Here is an 18,420-nt window from a genome sequence, read left to right as displayed (position 1 = left end):
CCATGAATATCAACATGTACTGTGACATACTGAAGCAGAACATGATACACCTCACTTCAGAGACTGGGCCACAAGGTTGTATTCCAACATGATAACGACCCCAAACACAACTCCAAGACGACCACTGCCTTGCTAAAGAAGCTGAAGGTATAGGTGATGGACTGGCCAAGCATGTCTCCAGACCTAAACCCTATTGAGCAATTGTGGGGCATTCTCAAACGGAAGGTGGAGGAGCGGAAGGTCTCTAACATCCATCAGCTCCGTGATGCTGTCATGGAGGAGTGGAAGAGGACTCCAGTGGCAACCTGTGAAGCTCTGGTGAACTCCATGCCCAAGAGGGTTAAGGCAGTACTGTAAAATAATGGTGGCCACACAAAATATTGACACTTTGGGCACAATTTGAACATTTTCACTTAGGAGTGTACTCACTTTTGTTGCCAGCGGTTTAGACATTAATGGCTCTGTGTTGAGTTATTTTGAGAGGACAGCAAATTTACACTGTTATACAAGCTGTACACTCACTACTTTACATTGTTGCAAAGTGTAATTTTTGTCACATGAAAAGATAAAATATTTATAAAAATGTGAGGGATGTACTCACTTTTGTGAGATACTGCATCTCCCTTGCTGAGCTATTGTGTTCTGAAAGGGGGATGTCCCCTCTGCCAGAACACTCCAGCCAGCGCTTTCAGTCAATGGCTGATCAAGAAATGGTCGGCAGACCTTTTTCGACAATGAGCCTTCGACATGAGCCTTTACCCCTATGAACCTTTGACAGAAGCTGGCCGAACGGTCTGCTTCTGTTGGACCAGCTGCCGTACACACGGGCCAAATGCCGGCTGGTTTTTGCTGAACCGGCCAATGCCAGCCAAAATTTGGGATGTGTGTACTGGGATTTAATCCTTTCCCCATCCTGGGCCAGTTGCTAGATACTAACTATGTACATTTTTCAACCTGCCTACACACTTGTGTTGGTACTACAAGCAACTGTGCCAACACATATATTGTGTAGGCATGGTCTTCCATTTTCATCATAAGTAAACCAATCCAGGGCAATTATATGCAGCCAATGGAGCAAGTGCATGTAGGAAGTAGCTGAAAATGGCTGGCAGAGATCTCAAGCATTAAGATCCATAAAAGGATGAACAAACAGTTTAAACTGTATTTATGGGAAAAAAACAATTATTTATGATACATCGTGCTTTAGGAAAACAAAATGTAGGATTTAGATCTGATTTATGTTTTGCTATATGGTGCAGTAATTTTCTGTTCACAGCAAGACAAAGAGAGGATTCTTCTCCTCTCATTTCCTGATGAGATGACATAGTTGTTACCCTTCAATATGCCTCAAATGAACTATGACGGCAGTTTCACTCAACACGCTGACTAATAATTATTCAGTTTTACAAACATAGGTTAGGAGCATGTAGCATTGGGTGAAATTGTGGTTAGGACGTACTAAGCTGCATGGACTACACGTTAACAACGTTTGAGGGTGAGATGATGGAAGGTTAGTAGAAATTCCTAATTGGAGGATAAGGAGGTTTATGATTAATGGAGTATGATGTAGGTAGGGATGATGGACCTGAGAGGTTTGGGTATATCTATTAGCAGATGAGTTTACACTAAGAGTTGAATTCCCATGATATCTCTGTTTGGTCAACCTCTCCCCTACATGTGTTGCTCTTGTTTTAACAGGTGTTCTTATTAAATTAAAGTGGAATATCTAATCTCTCTTAAAGAATTTTGTTATTAGAGAAATTCAGGGGCTTTTATTGTACACCCCCTTCCAGTAGTTCTAGTTGTGTCATGCTGTCATGCTCACCTGCTTGCTTCAATTCGTTATGAGCGACTGAACCAGAACCTGTATGTAGATCTCAAACTGTGACCTCATAATGAATTTGGCATGATGCATGCCTGTACTGGGTCTGTGGCTTAGAAAATACTAATGTCAGAGACAGCCAGGCATCTCTCAATTAATGTAAAGAATTCTGTTTTTGGATGAGGTGCAGAGATGGGGAACTGATGTCACAATTTCGACCTTGTTCAATCAGGGAACATTTTACACTCATTTTGAAAATGAAAAGTGTTCTCTAAATGGCACTCAAGCCAAGTGAGCAACCTCCTGGGTTTAGTAAACAGCAGAGCATCCGCTTGGCATGGGACCAGAAATCTAGTGGAGATAAGTGTAGTAACAGCACCTACTACACTGATTTCCAGCTTCCACACAGGGATCCTACAGATATGGCCCATGCATACTTACAGGGTTTACTTCCTCTTTAATGGTGCCTGTGATGACATTAGGGAGCCTTTGCTGTGCCAAATAAGTAAACACTGATGCCAAAATAATGGGACACTTAATCATTGACACCCTTGTAAAGCATACTTCACCATTGACCACCAATATAATGAAAGACAGTGCCTTGATCACCAATGTAACAGGGGCACTACACTGAACACCAAATAATGAGGGGGGGGGGCACCACACTGAACACCAGTGTAACAGGTGGCACTTTCCTTGTCCACCAATGAATCAAGGAGCACAACATTGGCCTCCAAAGTACTACACTACAGTGAGTTCTAATATAATGAGGGGCGCTTTGCTAGTGACCAATGTAAGGGGAGCACTACAATGGCCAACAATGTAACAGGGGCACTAGACTGGTGGACAATGCAATGGTAGTATCATGCTAGACACTAATGTAACAGGGGGCACTACACTGACCATTAATGTAAAGGGGGCACTATAGCAGAAAGACCTATTGGTGATGGGGAACTTACATATACAAATATCATATCATATCATGCATATTGCATTTCCTAACAGGTTTCCTGGAGCAATGACCACTTCTTGTATGTCCGGTGTACCCTGAGAAATGCCATGCAGCAGTTGCTGGGGTGCTTTCATGTGGACATGAAATGGTTGCAAAGATGCTGCAGGAAATCATCAGCACTGAGATAAATATAAAAAAAAGGTAAAAGAAAAAAAAGGCAACTGTTTATGATATACAGTGCCTTAGTAAACTAAACTAAATTCACAAAAATGATTTACATTGGCTTTAAGCTTGTACATCACAAAATAACCAAAATGTCTACAATCCTGTCTTATATCTATGGCACCTGTCACCCTTATTTTACCTTATATTGTTTCATCAGCCAATCAGGAACTATTTGTTTAAATTTTAATGAATAGAGGCATTCATTTTCTGTTTACCTTTTTTGTATCAAGAATGTAATTTATGAACATATTGGAACTGTGTGAGATAAGATTGTTTTAAAAAGTTGCACTTTTGTCTCCACTTTTGGAATGGAGAGACTGGAGATGAGTAGTGTTTTATAAGAATATATAAGTGTTTTATAATGCAGAATGAGGATATTATGGCTGAAGACATGGCAGCTATGGTCAAAACTATTGAACAGAACACCACATGATAAATAATGGAATGTGAAAACATTGATTTAGTCACATGATTACTGAATATTTCTGCCTCAATAAACATTAGTTTAGTTTTTTTTTTTTAATCTCAGTATCAAAAGTACATATTTTCTTTTGCTGAGTGGTATTTAGCGAGTATGATGAATAATACCTGTCAGCTAATGGATGTGAAGCTTGAGAATTCCCATGATTGGCTTTCATGCTCTACAACTCCCTTCAGTACCACCTCCACAAACATTAAGGTATCTGGAACCATTAGCATTACTTGACAGGTCTCTGGAGGGTACACTGAAGGAGCTCAGTAATAAGAAAATATATTTGCTAAATTATTTTATTGTGGGAGTTTGAGAATGAAACCAGAATCTCTACTTAATCTCCCTCAAACCCTCTCTGCCAAGACACAGTTTAAAAAAAAGGAAGGAAGATATTGCACGTCAAAACAAAAAAATATGAATTTCTGTAAAAGAGCTCTCAATAGCAATTTATGTATATCCCATTCTTGTACAGAAAGCTGTATTGTTATAATTTATGCAACTTTTCTGTGCAGGAAAATCCATCTTCAATGTAATTATCCAGAAACTTTCTCAGATTTATGGTAATGAGGATGTATACCAAGTTTATCTTTAATCACATTTTAATTCTTTGAAATTTCACAATATTAAAAAAAAAAAAATACACTCATTAAAAATCTTGGGCTACCATTCCCCTTACCAAACCTTAGGTTTTGGTTCCTAGTGAGTCACTGACCTTAAACAAGAATGGATCAAATGAAGCTGCATATTTATAACATTAATGACCAATAAAGCAATGGAAGTGGAGGAGCAGGATGACAGGCAGGCAATTAGCATCTTCGGAAGGTAGATAGAAATAAGAAGTGTACAGGGGTTTTAGTCTTCACCTACTCTACTTTAAAAAAAAAAATCGATCTGTGTTGCTGTTGGAGAATTCCCCACTTTATATCTATTTCGTAACAGGCTGTAAATGAAGGGGAACCTCTTTAACTGAGCTTTAAATAAATATTAGGCCGCGTACACACGGGCGGACTGTTCGCCCAACTTTGTTCGTCAAAGGCCGCGTACACACGGGCGGACTGTTCGCCCAACTTTGTTCGTCAAACAGTTTGAGCGGACAGTCCGCTCAAAATTAGCATGGACGGACTTGACCACACACGACGAACGAACAGTCCGCTGAAACTTGCGCGATGACGTGAACGGCACGTACGACGGGACGAAAAATACGACGTCCAATACACTGCAATGCAACCTTCGCCGTGTAAATCCTTTCTGAGCATGCGCGGAACTTAGTTTGACGAACAAGCCTACACACGGGCGGACTGTCTGCTCAAACCAAGTTTCAGCGGACAGTTTTACGGAAATTCCGAAAAACTTTGTTCGTCAGACTGTCCGCTGAAACTGTCCGCTGAAGCCCACACACGAGCGGACTGTCCGCCGAAACACTGTTCAGCGGACAAAGTTGGGCGAACAGTCCGCCCGTGTGTACGCGGCCAAACAGTTTGACAAACAGTCCGCTCAAAATTTGCATGAGCGGACTTGACTACACACGATGAACGAACAGTCCGCTGAAACCGTGCGCGATGACGTGAACGGCACGTACGACGGGACTAGAAAAACGACGTCCTATACACTGCAATGCAACCTTCGGCGTGCAAATTCTTTCTGAGCATGCGCGAGACTTAGTTTGACGAACAAGCCTACACACGAGCGGACTGTCCGCTCAAACCAAGTTTCAGCGGACAGTTTTACGGGATTTCCGAAAAACTTTGTTCGTCAGACTGTCCGCTGAAACTGTCCGCTGAAGCCCACACACGAGCGGACTGTCCGCTGAAACACTGTTCAGCGGACAAAGTTGGGCGAACAGTCCGCCCGTGTGTACGCGGCCTTAGAATTAGATTTTCAAAATAAAATTTGAGGACACCCTATTGACTACACCACTTTTAAACCACACCCCCAAAACCACACATCTCCATTTGTAGCCACACCAACAAAATCACGCCCCTATTTTTAAGACTTCTTAACGGGGAGTAAACCCGCTGACTTTTTTTTTTTTTACACCTGCAAGGGAAAAATACTTACCTTAGAACGAGGCGCGGGTATCGCAGCTCTGGTGCTGTGAATGGCCAGAGCCACAATGTTGTCAGTCCCATGAACAGTTTATTTCCCAGCAAGGTCTGGCGTCTGCCGGACTTTAAGCCAAGAATCCCCTGAAGTCAGCTGCTCATTGCGAGGGGAATATCTCCTAAACCGTACAGGTTTAGTAGATATTCTTTTTACCTACAGGTAAGCCTTATTATAGGCTTACCTGTAAGTCAAAAATTTTACTATACAACCGCTTTAAAACAACTGGTCACAGACTTTCAGAACAGGAAGCAAGATATTCAAGACAAAAAACCTTGGGCACAATAAACAGAGAAAATTGCAGCTCAATGGCAAATTGTGGATGTGGCCAAATTGCAGTAGCAGCGGTAAAAGTTCAAAGGGGTATGATTAAATAAAACTTAATATTATGCTACTATGTGTAATGTACGGAGTTCAGGGGTCAGGCATAAGTAACACACATTGTACAGCGGTCAGCAGTAAGGAATGCATGGAGTACAGAGGTCAGGAGTAAGTAACGCACAGATTGCATGACATTGGAGTAAGTAGCATATAGATTGCAGTGGTTGGGAGTAATGCATATATTGCAACAGTAATTAACAGAGTGCAGGAGTCAGAAGTAAGTAACATCCTGAATGCAGGGGTCAGAAGTAAGTAATGCACAGAATGCAGAGCCCAGGAATAAATCATGCACAGATTGCAGCGGGCAGACATAACACATTGAGAGCAGATGTCATAAATAAATAACACATAGATCAGAGGTCAGAAGCAAATGAGACAGGTTAAGAGTGAGTAATGCAAAGAGTGCAGGGGTCAAGAGCAACTAACACGCAAAGTTCATGGGTCAGGAGGAAGTAATCCACAGAGTGGAGAGATCTGAAGTAAGTAATGTAAGACAAAGAAAGCACAGGTCAAGAATAAGTAACTCAAAAAGTACAGATGTCAGGTGTAAGTAATTCTCAGAGAGCAGAGGTCAGGAGCAAGTAATACACAGAGAGCAGAGGTCAGGAGCAAGTAACACACAGAGACCAGGATTCAGGTGTAAATAATAATGTAAAGAATGCATGGAGAGCTGACATCAGCAGCAAGCAATGCAGAATGCAGGGGTGAGGGCTAGGTAACAATTGCAGGGTACAAGATAAGTGCAGCTGCAATACGTTTAAAATGTACTGCACCTTTTTGCTTTGTCTTGCTGGTTTTCCCCACTGAAAGCCCAGTGTCCATCCATTATTTCCTGTCTGTATTGCAAGCTCCCTCAGCATCATCCCAAGAAGCCTGGCAGCTTAGCATAAACCTTAAATAAAATAAAAATGTGACGCGCTTATGTTATTTACTGTTTTTTCTGTAGGCGCACTTTAGTGACAGCAGCAGCATTTCTGGTTGTTTTTATTTATATGAATTCATTTTATAGCATAATACCGCGCAACTACTCCACTTTCAATTAGCATAAACCTTACAGTGTGCAGGCATCAAATCATTAGCGGGATGTTACAAGTGTCAATTGAAAATAGCAGCATTGTTGGTGCCGCTACATGAGTAGAAACATAGATTACCGCTCAGACTTTTTAAACATACCCACTTCAATATAAAAACCTGTGAGTAGCGTCATACATCCTAGATTGCCTGCACTTCTTCAATGCAAAAAAACTAACAAAAAACAAGGGTTACCCTGTGTGGAAAGTCTGCAATGTGAGACCATGCTGCCTCCCTACTATTCCACCACTTGCAGCCTCCTGTCTGTACAGAAGAACACTTGCCTGCCATGCTATAAATAGGCAGCAATTGTTGTAATATCTTCCTCCACTCTATAAGCCATTCCATACATATCTGCCTCAACACAGGTAACACTCGTCATGTTTGCCATCCCTTGAGTTCAATGACAACCTTAGTTGCATAAGGAAGATGTGTAAACCAACATTTAGCACAGTAAAGCCTTCCTAGAACAGAAGGTATTTACACGCCTCATTTCATCACATATCCCCAAAATAAGAGGATTTTTCCTTATTTCAGGACAGTGGATGGGCCCATCAAAATCATTCCTTTGTGCCCTTTTTAGACAGATGCATATGAGGAATGGTTGGTGTATAGTGCAAATATATTATAATATTGTACAACCCTCTATTACATACTGCAGACAGCTGTTGTGGCCATCATCAGTGCAGAGTATGTAGCTTGGGACCCAATGAGACATTATAACCATACTGACAAAGAACCAAAAATGATAAACTAACGTCAACACTCAACAGCGCTACAAGTCTATATCTACCAAAGTTTAAATTATTGTGACAGAGTCAATTTCCTAATGTATGTTGTAGTAGAAAAAAACATCAACTTCTTTATAGCTCTCTGCAGCCCAGGGAATCTTCTGAGAAACTATAAATGAACAGAGAGTGCTCTGGCCTAAGGTAAGATCCTCAAAAAAATCTTTAATTGTGAAAATAAATATATTGTACACATAAAAGCGATAAAAAGACACACTTCTCTAATGTCCATGAGGAACATCTTATTGACAAATGAATGCACTCATCCATCAATTAGTGTTTCATTCAAAGACCAACCTCTTTTCTTTTTTTCAGGTTTTCAGTCTGCGGTGTGGTGGGTAAAAAACTTAACATCAGAAGTGTTATATACTGTATGCTTATATCATAGCGTGACATATAATAGAGAATATGGGACTGCTATGTTTGACAGAACTACTTTGTACCCTCCCCATTAGCTATGAAATCTCTGAGCCCTTGTACGCACGGTCGGAGATTCCGACGGAATGTGTCCTATCGGACCGTTTTTTCGGATATTCCGACTGTGTGTGTGGTCTGCATCGGACTGTTTCCGTCGGAATATCCGATCAACTTTTCCAACTTGCCGGAAAAAATTTCCGACAAAATGCTCCGATCGGACATACTCCGATCATGTGTAGCCTACTCCGATGGAAAAAGTGCCACGCATGCTCAAATCAAATTCCTAGACCAAAGCTATTGGCTACTAGCCTGAACGTAGTCCCATCATAACGAAATAACGTCATCACCTTATGTACAATCGGATTTTCCGACAACTTAGTCCGACCGTGTGTATGCAACTTCTTTTGGAATTAATCCGTCGGAATTACTCAGACGGATTTGGTTGTCGGAATCTCCGACCGTGTGTACAAGGGCTTAGATTGTAAGGTCTAAGGAGCAGGGCCCTTTGATTCCTACTGTATTAAAACGTATTGTATTTGTACTGTCTACCCTCAAGTTGTAAAGTGCTGCTCTATATAAATCCTGTATAATAATAATGAAACATACCTCATAATAACGGGAATTGTGTAATGTAAAACTGTATAATATAACAATTCTTGCTTCTCCAATATTGTATTGCCATATGGAATGCTAAATTGGTGTGTGTTTTTTATATTTTTTTTATTTATTTATTATTTTTGTTTTTTTTTGTGTTTATGTCTGTGTGTATGTGTGTAAATACTTGTGTCTAAAGGATGGTTAGGTAGTATATATGATAGTGGCAAGTAAGAATAAGAGAAAAATATAAAAAGTTGTTTTGCACGGATCAATTGAAATAAATAGGAAAACGAGAATATGATGTATTAGCGGTATAAGGAAACAAAACTGTAAAATATATACTGATATTGTAACTTGGTCTGTTATAACTTCTAATATGTCAAATAAAGAAATAAACAATAAAAAAAAAAAAAATTGGTGTGTTTCTGGTCTTCCCATGAACATGGTGGGGGACCTGCCCCCATCCCATCTCCAGGTTGCGCTTGGAAATCACTTCAACCTGTAATTATAGCTAATATGCTATGCTGTACCTTGACAGCTGCAAAAATACATATTGTCTGCCAACCTGTGTGTCTTCAGCTGCTGTGAAACTATAACCTATTCCTTTAGATTTAGAGATTAGAGCAGGTCTGTTTAGCTAAATCATAAGTGACCTATACAGATTCTCTGAAAGAACATCCATTTTGCTATTAATGCTCTCTAGAGTGTACCTAAATCCGGGGTCAGATTTAGCATGAAGCAGAACAGAAAGAGGAAGCTTGGAAAAAGAGCTGTGCCGCGTACACACGATCGGATTTTGTGACGGGAAATGTTAGATGTGAGCTTGTTGGTGGACTGTGTGTATGCTCCATCGGACATTTGTTGTCGAACTTTCCGCCAACAAATGCTGGCTAGCATGCTCTCAAATTTTCCATCAACAAATGTGTGTTGTCCGACTTTCTGATCGTGTATACACAAGTCCGTTTTTCAAAAGTCCAAAGTACAAGCACGCATGCTCGGAGGCAAAAGTGGTCGGTCTTATAAACTAGCGTTTCTAATGGAGAATTAACATTCGTGACGTGGCAAATTATGAGATCTCCAAATGCAACGCACATTCTCTTCATCTTCAATGGGATAATAATGAAGCTGCTTTGCTGGTGATACTGATGGAGTTATTGCAAACAAATTTTCAAAGGCTTTTTTTTCCTAGTGATATCAAGAATAATATTATTATGCTTTTTTTTTTATTTGTGCAAGTTACCACAACTGCATTATCCTATAGTTTTTAAGATCAAAGATACAACTATGTTGGTGTCCCTTGTCAATTTTACATTGTATTTTTTACATGTAACGGCCTACTCCTAAACTGTCATTTGAAGTAAAACACATAGCCAAGTATTATTCTCCACAATTTTTTTTATTGTGCATTAAAAAAAGAAAACAAATAAAATTAGACATGCTATCTGCCAACAGAACTTAACAAAAAAGTGTATTCTATGCATCCGAAAATATATCAAATCAAATCATTAATCAACCAAAAAAATAATGTCAAAGCAATAACTCCAATAATAAATAACACGTTCCACAACATGTGTGGTTGATGAACGGTCATTCAGAAACTAACTGAAAAGCACGAATCAACACTCACCAAATTTCTACTAACACAAAATTAGCAGAAGGAGCCCAAAGTGGGCGCTAAAGAGCTGAAAAACCACGTAGTACGTCTAATATATCACTACATTCGTAATTGTTGGCCAACATTTGTGTGACCGTGTGTATGCAAGACAAGTTTGAGCCAACACCCTTTGAATAAAATTCCACGGTTTTGTTGTTCGATTGTGTGTGAGGCTTTGGAGTTATTTCCTGCACAGCTACTACCTCTCTAACAGGATGAAGAATCTGCCCAGACAGCATCCAAGAAATAATGTATCTCAGGGTACTCCATACAGTGTGCAGACTTAAAACTTGGGGAGTACTGAACTAGCGAATAGACATATGGAACAGTTATCCATAAACTTCAAGAGTATAATTTAAAGCAGCCTTTCTCAACCTTTTTACTCCAGAGGAACCCTTAAAATAATTTTCATTCAGACATTTTGAGAATGGCCCTATTCAAATATATGGGGATAGGCATGCATGACCAGTACTGGAAAGGGTTTTCTCCCCAAAGGAGATAATCAGAGTAGGAAGTAGTTGGATGCCATGCTTCAGTTATTAAAATGTATCTACTTTTTTTTATTTTGGATAGAGTTGGGAAGGATTAAAACTAGTGTCAGATTTTACTACCGTCAGAGGGTCTGTTAGATTCCTTCACTTCCAGTCTAGTAAAAACGTTATCAGAACAGGAAATGAGGGGAAATCTCCCTAATGGCAACACAAACAGAAATAAAACAGCTTTTTTTTTTAAAGTTAAAAACCTTTAGAACCTCTATCAGCTTTTTATTTTTACCTGTTTCCATGTTGAAGATTTTCCTACACTTCCTGTCTGGTCAACTGAACAAAGGAAATTTACACAGAGCGATATATTGCCAACATTCCAACTTTGAATTACTACAACTCCCATGGAACTTTTTAGACAAACACATATAACAGTGCAGTGTAAAAAATCATATTATTCTTTATGAATACAAAATTGAAATGTATCTGTAAAAACTGATATGGCTGATACATTGTGCATCATCAGAACAAATTATTCTGAATTACAGCAATACCAAAATTACACTTCTGTATAAAAATATACTTGTATCAGTCCTGCAAACTATGCCGTACAACCGGGATGACCCAACCCGTATTGACTTCTCTATATATCTCTTCCTCATAGGTAGTATGCCCCTCTAATTTTGTATTAATAAAAAATAATATGATTTTATTTATACTGAACTGTTACATGTGTTTGTCTAAAAAGTCCCACGGGAGTTGTAAAAATTTTTGCATTCAACAATTCCTGTCTGGTAAAAGTTTGTCCCCCAAAACAGAAAGTGAGGAGAAATCTTTTTAACCGAGCCCTTGATAGCAGTAAAACTTGACAGCTGTTTTATCCATTCTCTATTTAGTCCAAAACTAAAAGAAAAAAAATGGGAACATAGATAAACTTTACACTTGCTGTCTGGGACATACAGTATTTGTACAGTCTTCTATCAAACACCAGTTTTCAGGTAAATATTTACTAAAATGTGTTTTAGAGCAGGGCCCTCTGATTCCTCCTGTCAGAAGAACTCAATTTTGTTTATTTTATCTGCTCTTAAATATAAAAATAAAATAAAAAAAACACTCCCTGCATGTAGCAAAGTCTGAACAAAGCAGACAACAATTTATTTATTTATAGTAGTAAATACTAAATGGACCAGCCCCCTTTACATTTTACATTACACAACCCCCTGAACATTACTCAGCCCCCCTGCACATTCCACAGCCCCCTGAATTTTAAAAAGCCCCCTTTACATTCCTCAGCCCCCCTGCACATTACCCAGCCCCCCTTTACATTACGCAGCCACCTTTACCTTCCACAGCCCCTCTGCACATTCCACAGTCCCCCTGCATATTAAACAGCCCTCTTTACATTCCACAGTCCCCATGCACATTATACAGCCCCCTTTACATTACACAGCTCCCTTTACATTACACAGCCCCTTTCATTTTACAGCCCCCCTTTACATTGCACAACCCCCTTTACATTGCACAGCCCCCCTGCAATCCCCGGAGATCCCCAGTCTCCTGGAACACACCTGCCAAAGTTAAGTTAGACCGATCTCCTCCGATCTTTCATGGCTGGTCACATGACTGCTCTCCTCCCGCAATCTAACGCTACAGCTAGAGGAGGAGGAGCGGGAGGAGGAGAGTGGCTGGCGGAAGTCACATGACTAGCCATGAAGGAATGTATTACGTCATTTTCTTCATCGATGCAGAATCGTTCAAGGCAGCATCGCGATTAAATAATTCCATGATTATTTTCAACACCCCTAGCATGCTATATATGCGGCCCCATGTAAGGGGCCCAGTACAGTGAGGCCACATATATGCATACTGTTAGCAGGAAGGGGTTAACAAGTTATTTCTCACACACAGCATGGGCATACAGTGAGGGGGAAAAATATATTTGATCCCCTGTTGATTTTGTACATTTGCCCACTGACATAGAAATGATCAGTCTATGATTTTAATGGTAGGTTTATTTAACAGTGAGAATAACAACAAAAAATCCAGAAAAACGCATTTAAAAAAAGTTATAAATTGATTTGCATTTTGATGAGTAAAATAAGTATTTGACCCCTTTACAAAACATGGCTTAGTACTTGGTGGCAAAACTCTTGTTGACAATCTCAGAGGTCAGACATTTCTTGTAGTTGGCCACCAGGTTAAAGGGGAGACCCCGACAACCAATGGCCAGGGTTGTCGGGAAGAGGCCCTTGTCCCCATCAACATGGGGACTAGGTGATTTGGGGGGGAACCTAAAGCACCCTCCCCATGTTGAGGGCAAGCAGCCTGGAATGGTTCAGGAGGGGGACGCTCGCTCATCCCCCCCTTTCCTGGCCTGCCAGGTTGATTGCTCGGAAAAGGGTCTGTAATGGATGTTGGGGGGACCCCATGCCAATTCTTTTTTTAGTTCCCCTAAAATCTATACCAAACCCTAAGAGCCTGGTATGGATTGGATTTTGGGGGACACCCCAATGCAGTTTGCTTTCTTAATTCTGTCATAGGGTTCCCCTTAACCCCTTCAATGCACTGTATTATATGCTCTGCACTATATATATATATACACACTAGACTGCCTCTATATATATATATATATATATATATATATATATAGTGCAGAGCATATAATACAGTGCATTGAAGTGGTTAAGGGGAACCCTATGACAGAATTAAGAAAGCAAACGGCATTGGTGGGGTGTCCCCCAAAATCCATACCATAGATATATATATATAGATATATATACTAGACTGCCTCTATATATATATACTAAACTATCTGCATGCGCTAACTAACCTGCCTAATCTAGTTCAAGTTCTCGCAATCTCTCTACGTTATCACACTACATGCGGCCCCCATGTAAGCAGCCTTATATAGTATGGGGCGTGGACTTAGCTCCCTGAGCCATGATTGGCCAAACACACCCTGCCTGTGGCCAATCATGGCTCTCCCAGCAGATTGTGCTATAATTTGCCAAAACATGCCGGTTAGGTTCATGCTTTGGCTAATCAGCAGCTGTCAATGCACTGCGATCTTGCAGTGCATTATGGGGCACTCCGCGGCAATCGAATTTGCCATATGTTAAGTTTGTTTGCGGACAAACACACGATGTTTGAGTCAAACTTATGTTCGATTCGAACATCGGGAACATCCCTAGTGGTGAAATTGTCCCGTCCCCTTAGCAGAAAAACACCCCCAAAGCATAATATTTCCACCTCCATGTTTGACGTGGGGATGGTGTTCTTGGGGTCATAGGCAGCATTCCTCCTCCTCCAAACATGGCGAGTTGAGTTGATGCCAAAGAGCTTGATTTTGGCATCTGACCACAACACTTTCACCCAGTTCTCCTGTGAATCATTCAGATGTTCATTAGCAAACTTCTACATGTGCACATGCCTGTACATGTGATTTCTTGAACAGTAGAACCTTGTGGGCGTGACAGGATTTCAGTCCTTCACAGCTTAGTGTGTTGCCAATTGTTTTCTTGGTGACTATGGTCCTATAGTCATTTACAAGATTCTCCCGTGTAGTTCTGGGCTAATTCCTCACCGTTCTCATGATCATTCAAACTCCACGAGGTGAGACCTTGCATGGAGCCCCAGACCGAGAGAGATTGACAGTTATTTTGTGTTTTTTTACAGCCTAGTCACACAGAGGAACCCAAAATTCAAGGATCACATTCAGGCTTTTTAGGGGCATAAATCACACATCTAATTTCCTGACCACCTATTAAATTTTTGGAGGCCCTGGAGCTTGAACATGAGGCTTCCAGGCAGTTACAACAGGGTGATATGTCTGCATCTGGGTTCTAATATTATACTGTATTATATTCACAAAGGGGGTCATGTGGGTGGAACAGATAAAAGTGCAGTTATCCTTTAGGGCCATGTTTATTGTATTTATGATGGCTATTAGTGATAAAGTCATCTCTTGACTCTCTACAAAGTGCATAATAACATTAATGAGAACTGGAAAACATTATTTGTCTGTTTCCCATTTCAGAACTATTTAAATGCACTTTGCCTACAATGCCAAGTTTTGATATCAGTAAAATGTATAACGCCAAAACAAGCACCATTAGTTGTATAAAAACAAACCTCCTATGCTCGGAATTAATACTGACAACCTCTGACGTGTAAATAAATAGTATGGGTCTCTAGAGCCTGTAAATGTGTGGATGGTTTGAGGAAATATAATGTTTTCGGATGTTACTGAATATATGGCATGAAAATCTGATGTAAAGACATGTATATGGTGGGGGTCCTGCTAACCCTGGGGGGACTATACATAACCATAAAGCAGCAGCATTCATGACAGCAAAGGGAGCATGAATTGCACACTTATATTGGCCAAGCATGCATTATTAAATATGTGTGGGCAGGATTACCTTCTACAGAAAAAAATGTAGTTTCGTTCATCGGTTTTTCTTGATTTAGATGTACTGCCCTTAAAGTGATATTAAACCCTCAGTTTCTAAAGTATTTAACATTTTTTTTAAATAATACATATTTTATACTTACCTGATTTCTACAGTGATATTGCACAGAGCAGCCCTGAACCTCCTCTTCTAGGATTCTGCACCACACTGCCCCATCTCCACATTCTATGATTAACCTATCCAGCCCTGTAAAGAAGAAATCGCTATACATACCTTTTCTTAAGCTGCTCCCGTCCGGACCCATGCTAGGGTGTCAGAGGCAGCTTCTGTGTGTGGGAGTATGCAGGAGATGCAGCTGACAAACTATAACTCTAAGCCCCTGTACACACGGTCGGACATTCTGCCAACCAAATCCGTCGGATTTTGTCCGTCGGATTTTGCCCGTCGGATCTTGTCCGAAACTGTTGCATACACACGCTCGGACTAAGTTGTCGAAAAATCCGATCATTCAGAACGTGATGACGTAATTTCGTTATGATGGGACTAGCAGCCAATAGCTTTGATGTAGGAATTTGATCTGAGCATGCGTGGCACTTGGTCCGATCAAAATTCTCTACACATGATCGGAGTATGTCCGATCGAACCAGTTGGTCGGAAAATAGTTCCAACATATTGGAAAATTGGGTCCGACAGATATTCCGACAGAATCAGTCCGATGCATACCACACACAGTCGGATTATCCAACAACACGGTCCGATAGGACACATTCCGACGGATTCTCCGACCGTGTGTACAAGGGCTTAAGGGTGATGTCACTTCCCAGGCATTTCCAAGCCATTGTCGGCTTTCTCCCGCACACAGCATCCGCAGCTGAAGAACGGACCAGATCGGCTTCAGAAAAGGTATGTATAGTGATTTTTGCTTTACAGGGGTTTTTTTTTTTTTCAAAACTCTTTATTACACATTTCCTTACATGTTAATTTACATAATTTTCATTTTGTTTTACTATAGCATCTCAAACGTTACATTTACCTCCTTTTTAATTTTCACTCATTCTTAGCTCTCATACCATCCCTTCACATTCATACAATGGTCATCATCATTGTCTTCCATTTATTATTCACACTATACAGTATCTTCACATCTTCCTATATCTATAACTAAAAGTTAAATACGATTCATTCCACTTTACCCATTTTCTATTTTACGTAAGTATCTTAAACTTTCCATTTACTTCCTTTTTTCATATCCACTCTTTCTTAGCTCTCATACCCTCCTTTCACATTCATACAATGGTTATCATCATTGTATTCCGTTTATTATTCACACAATACAGTATTTTCACATCTTCCCATATCTACGATTAAATAGTTAAATACAATCCATTCCATTTTGCCCATATTTTTTCATATTTTAAAGCATTTCCCCTTTGTTCATACATTACTCTCTCATGTGGTAAGACCTGATTTACTGCTCCCACCCATTGACTGAGTGTCGGTGGTATTGGTTGGATCCATTTTTCCACTATCTTTTTCCGTGTCAAATAAAGCCTCTTGCAAAAATATCTTAGTATATGTAGACAGTCTCTCCTCTTGTAGTATTCCTGTTAAACATACTTCAACTGTATCCGGGATTGGTCTATTTATCACTTTTTCCAATTTACTAACCACTTTTTGCCCATATACCCTTATATTCTTACAATACCACATCAAATGTAGAAAATCTTCACCCTCCTGCTCACAATGTGTGCAGTTTGGTGCAGTCATTCTCCCCATTTTATACAACCTATTAGGACCAAGGTAGGTCTGATGTATTATATTTAACTGTATTATTCTATTATTCATTGCTGGTGATACTTTCAAATGAGAAGAACAGATTTCATCCCAGTCCTGATCGGTCACATCTGGGATAACTTCCTACCATTTATCCCGTGCCCCCACTGGTTGACCGTTTATTTTATAGTCCAATAGGTGTGAATAAAATATATATATTAATCCCTTTGGTCCCTGTGTTTTTAGGATCCCTGTAAGGGGATATTTAGATATTTTAAGTTCCTCCCGGCCAAACTGCACCTGTAATACATGTCAGAGCTGCAGGTATTTATAAAACTGTTTTCTCAAGAGGTTATATTGATTACATTAAAATTTTCATATTTCATGTATTCTATTTTTATCATATATCTGTCCAATTGTTATAACCTTTTTCTGTTTCCAAAATTCACTGTCCTCAAATGCTTCTAGCTGTTCAAATGTTGGGTTACTCCACAAAGCGGTTTCTGGCGGGATGTCAAGTAAATCACGTCTGTTTTTTTTCGCCTCTTCCATACTGATCTAACTAGTGTCAGAATGGGTATTTTTTCTCCTATTTTCTTCCATTCAGTTGTTTCCAGTCCCTTCAGGACATCGTTTACTTGCATCTCACTTAATAAGTATTGTTCCACCCCCATTTCTTGTTCCCGTATTACCCAGGTTTTTAAATGTTTTAATTGGCCTGCAAGATAATATAAATTTAAATCTGGCAATGCCAACTCTGCTGCTATTTTGGGCCGCTGTAACTTAGCAACCTTCATTTTACATCTACCTTGTGCCCAAATAAACGTTGTAATCTGATAGCTGATTTTTTTTAAATATCTGTTTGGGTATCCTTACTGCAGAGTGTGAAAACACATATAAACACTTGGACAATATAGTAGACTTAATCAACTGTCTTCTCCCTGACATTGATAAAAGTAATTTTATCCATATCTCTAATTTATTTTTAACATAGTCCAGGGGCATACAGGGGGCATACATTGACTTCCAGTGCTTTAGCTGGGTCCAAGGTAATATTTATTCCTAAATATTTAAATACTTCTACTATCTTTAATAGGGTCTAGGGCCCATTCTCAGAGCTTCGCCCAAGCAACATCAACGTGGATTTTACCCAATTAATCTTGAGCCCTGAGAATGTCCCATATGTTCTATTATTTTATTTTCCTCCATTAAAGATGTCTGAGCATCTTCAATATATAATATAATATCATCGGCATATAGACCTATATGCTCAA

Source organism: Lithobates pipiens, unplaced genomic scaffold (assembly GCF_037356315.1).
Source record: "Lithobates pipiens isolate NorthernLeopardFrog02 unplaced genomic scaffold, aLitPip1_a1.2 Scaffold_22, whole genome shotgun sequence".
NCBI classification, from domain to species: Eukaryota; Metazoa; Chordata; class Amphibia; order Anura; family Ranidae; genus Lithobates; species Lithobates pipiens.
The sequence above is the reverse complement of the archived record's forward strand: the minus strand, read 5'-3'. Positions refer to the sequence as shown.